General features: G+C 38.4%; 1 pseudogene; it reads right to left on the minus strand.

The window, feature by feature from the left end:
* The window catches only part of LOC110316919, an 18,629-nt pseudogene extending 17,850 nt beyond the window's left edge, over window positions 1-779 (minus strand).
* Window positions 780-4,546: the final 3,767 nt, after the last annotated feature.

Genomic DNA, 4,546 nt, shown 5'->3' on the forward strand with positions numbered 1-4,546 from the left:
ATAAGGTTCTAAGGAACAAACTGGAGTAGCCATTATATCGAACAAAATTGCCTCAATAGAAAGAGATGTATAAAAGTTGGGGTCTTAGACAGATGCACTTAGCACTTAAAATGAGCAGAATTAATAGAAACAAACACCTATCTAGTATTGATGTTTTAAGTCATCAAAATAATTTATAATAGTTAAATGCCTCTTAAATGTACATGGTATCTTATGAAGCTAAAAGTAATATGTACTCAACCAGTTTTAAAAGTCTATTTGGAATATTAAACATGATAGAAGTAGAAGAAAATCTCTTATGAAGTCCTCTATGAAAGGAAGTTGTGACAAGTTCCTGATTAGACAGAAACTGTTCCATCTCCAAGGGAGAATGCTCAGCGTAACTGGCTTCATAGAATGAATTGGGTAGTGTTCCTTCTGTTTCTATTTTGTGGAATAGTTTGAAGAGTATTGGTATTAGGTCTTCTTTGAAGGTCTGATAGAATTCTGCACTAAACCCTGGACTTTTTTGGTTGGTAGACTTTTAATGACTGCTTCTATTTCTTTAAGGGTTAAGGGACTGCTTAGATGGTTTTTCTGATCCTGATTTAAGTTTGGTACCTGGTATCTGTCTAGAAAATTGTCCATTTCATNCAGATTTTTCAGTTTTGTTGAGTATAGGCTTTTGTAGTAGGATCTGATCATTTTTTTGAATTTTCTTGGTTTCTGTTGTTATATCTCCCTTTTCAGTTCTGATTAAAAATCATTTTTTAGACTGTCAGAACTTACTTACCTTTCATATCCTCAGACCATTATACATCTTAGAACACTTTCTTAGACTCTTACAACTAGCATAGATTTTAAACTTTTTAAAAAAGTTCTAATAATTTATCAGAGGCACACATAATTATTACTGAGATCAGTCATTGCAAAGTAAGCTATTTTAAATAAACTATAAAAATTTATAGTTGAAGCCTTTTTATATTTTAATATGAAGCCTGTTAGTAAGGCAAGCCTGTCTGCTTTTGCTTAACAAGAGACCTAGTAGATCTAGAAAGTAAAAACAAATCAAAACAAAAAATCCAAAAAACCATGGCTTTATTTTTACATAAGAAATGGACTGATGTATTTTACATATGAAATGGACATATGTAAAGAAGGACTGTAGTATTGGCAGAAGAAGCAGGTTGTATGCTGCTGGCAGGCTGACAAATCTATGGCTTGCTGAGCCATCAATGCCGTCAGAGAACTGATAAAGACAAATTATAGAGATATAATCCAAATGGCCTATGTATCAATTAAAATGACATAATCTTACTGATCACCTGGATGGCCACCCCATCAGGCTCCTGTGGTGTTGATGGCCTCATTGGGGGTATAAGTACCCAGGAGGCATCAGTCTTTAGCTGCAGACCTAGGATATCTGAGATGTCCTAGGATATCTGTTTGTCCATAGTTTGGACCAGGTCCTAGCAGTGGGTGAGGCATTGGGGTAGTCTTTCACATTGATTAGCATCACCACTGTCTCAACCAGTGGGACAGTTGAACAGGGTCTTGAGGGGCCACCTGGAAGAGAATGGGGGAACAAGAAACACAAAGAACAGACAGCAAGACAAGAGGTCCTGTTCAAGCTGACAAATTTTTATTTTTCACACACAGGTTATATACTCATAGAAGCAGGAAGGGGAGTGGAGGAGTGTTGCTTTGTCTCTGGGTAATGCACCTGTTTCCAGGAACAGGATATTGACTGGGNAAACAGTTCAGCAGGAAGATCAGAACAGAATGGGTTATTAGGCACCTGTCCACAAGGTTTATAGCTATTTGTTCTCTGCTGACTTCAGGATCTATTTCTATTTGTACTTAGCTGGGCTAGTACTTTCCTACAGAGGCCAAGACTTTATGCCAGCAAACACATAAGGCCGTAAATGTTCAAACAAGGTCGCTCCCAACACACCACAATCCAGGTGAAGTCCTTTGTTGCTTTATCCATCATTTTCTTGAAGAACTTGGGGATCATTACTAGGATCTGAGAGTCTCTGCCATAGTAAGTTCAAATTCTTATAAGTCATATTTAATACTCAGTAGGTTTCTGACATGTTTGAGGGCTAGTATCTATAAAGCACATCTGAGTTAAACAATCTTGGTTTTTGGTTTATTTGCTTTAGAGTATACCTTGAAAAGGAGGCTAACTAAGGCTTATTCCTGTGTAAGTTTTAGAAGAGAAAACCAGGTTTTAACAGTGTAAACACTGTAATGCCTCTAAAATCAATCCCAAGTGAATTATTTTGATGTTACAAAGTTTGACTGCCAGCAAGATGTTTTTCTATATTAATGCATGGAGGTGCAACTTTAACATGTCACTAAAAAAGCATTGTCTTAAATCCTGTCATTTATAAACCTGTTCTTTTTGTTTTTTGTCTGTTTTTAGTTTTTTGTTTTGTTTTGTTTTTGAAGACAGGATAGGAAATATATACAAATATCTTCACAATTTAAAAGTATCTTTGGAGATCTGCATCATTGGTCAGCTCATGCCATGTGTTGTTGCCCAGCATGGCTTCAAACCTGACTTCCTTGTTTTAAAGCTAACTTTTTGTAAAAGATGTTACAGGATTTTAACCATACCCAATAACTTACAAGCCAATAATCTGTAACCAAAACATATGGAACACAGTAACTTGATACATTTAAGACCAGTCAGAAACAAACATGCAGTGGTGGTGTCAGCCTCCTAGCCAAGGGCGCAGAGCTCCAAGGTCAGCACTAATATCAGTTGTTGTGTTTTCATTCACCTGATTTTTTCTGTAAATCCTTGAAGTGAGTTAGAACTAAGTCAAGGGGTGAACGATGACATGTACCTTGTTTCTCTGAATATGAAGCAGAGCAACAATCAAGTAACTAAACAAAAGTACACACACAAACTGACAGACACAGACACACTGGCATGCCGAGGATAACCAATAGAGATGGGGAGGAGATGAAAGAGAACCAGATATCTCACAAACAGTACCCAGAACCAGATGTTCTCCCAGGGGGAACCAGAGAGGAAGCAGGATGCCTCCTAACCTCCTCTTTCCCTAGGACAAATACTGAGACCAGTTTCTACTTTCTTGGGTCCCAGACAGGTGCCAAGCAGAAAACAGAAGATCAGCATATATCTGTAGGTTTTGGAGTTCAAAAATGAATTCCCCAAATGCAGATGATTACAAACCATGGACCTGGGTAGAGAAATTGGATTCTTGGCTAATGCCAGCAAATATTATGGGGTCTGCTTATATACAGCACAACTCAAATACCAGATCAATGCAGATAACAAAAATTTATTGTAATCAAGCCACTACTGATTGATCTGGGCTGCAGAACACACCCAGGACCTGAACTGTGACCCCAAGCTCAAGCAAGAATATCACAGAATTATTTAAGCTTGCAAATAATTGTTGTATTTCCCCACCACTCGGGATTTACAAATAAGGGTTTTCCTTATTTGGTTGATCTATGTTAACTCATACAGAATGCAGGTTTTTGCAGTCCAACAAATCAAATCCATTTGTTCTTTTGTAGTTATGAACAGTCAAAATGTTCTCAGGGAGCAAAGGATGATTAATAGGTGCTGTTGTTAGAAACAGTCATTTTGTTCTGGAAAAGAAGATGAATAACAGAAGCTGTTCAGATGTTGGACAGTCCTTAGCTTCTCTATGCCTTGGGACCTTGAAAACAAAATGTCAGCACTTAAGAAAAGTTTCTTTAGCTTGTTCCCCAAACTACCAACTTCTTTGTTATATTTAAACTGATGTTTTGTTATAGGTATTATACATGTTTATGCCACAGCCATTACAAATCCTAGGATAAGAGAGTTTAAATATGGTCTTCTGAGAGCAGAGAGTAAAGAAGATTTATAAATAAGAGCATTTTGAGAGTAAGAAGTAGAGAAAACTTAGAGATAAGAGATTTGGGGATCATTTACTTGTGTGGTGGCAACGTTGTTGCAATTTGTGAGAATTTGGAAATGGAATGTGACATCATTGGTCAAGCCATTTGCAGTACAGCTCAATGAAATCTCTGAATCTGAGGAGGGAAAGCAATTTGAGAAAACAGATGGGGAGTATTCTAAATCGTTAGTGTCAGCAGCCAACTGAGCTGTAGAGTATGTAGGAGAGGAAAGCAGAGTAAAGAGGAGGTGGGAGAGGCTTAGAGAATAAGGCAACTGACAGGGACTCTGCTCGAGGGAGGGTTACAATACATAGAAAGAGGGGTAAGAGCTTTAGCAGAGAGAGAACCTGAATCACAGTGGAGAATCATACAGAACCTCCCAGGTGATGAATTCCTAGGAGGGAAAAGCAGGATCCAGGGAGACAGAGAGGACACTTAAAGAGTGGGCAAGAAGGGAAAAGTGGTCGGAGCAGATGAGAGACAAAGTAAGGTCCAGGAGGGATCTGAGACACAGAAACAGTAAGCTCCAGGATCTGAGAACTCACAGGAGGAGGAGGAGGAGGAGGAGGAGGAGGGAGAAGGGCTAGTATTCTGGTGACAAGAATTTTAATCCTGGGCATCCCAAGCACATTGAGGGGCC

The sequence above is a fragment of the Mus pahari genome, chromosome 2 (genome assembly GCF_900095145.1).
Source record: "Mus pahari chromosome 2, PAHARI_EIJ_v1.1, whole genome shotgun sequence".
In the NCBI taxonomy this organism is placed as follows: Eukaryota; Metazoa; Chordata; class Mammalia; order Rodentia; family Muridae; genus Mus; species Mus pahari.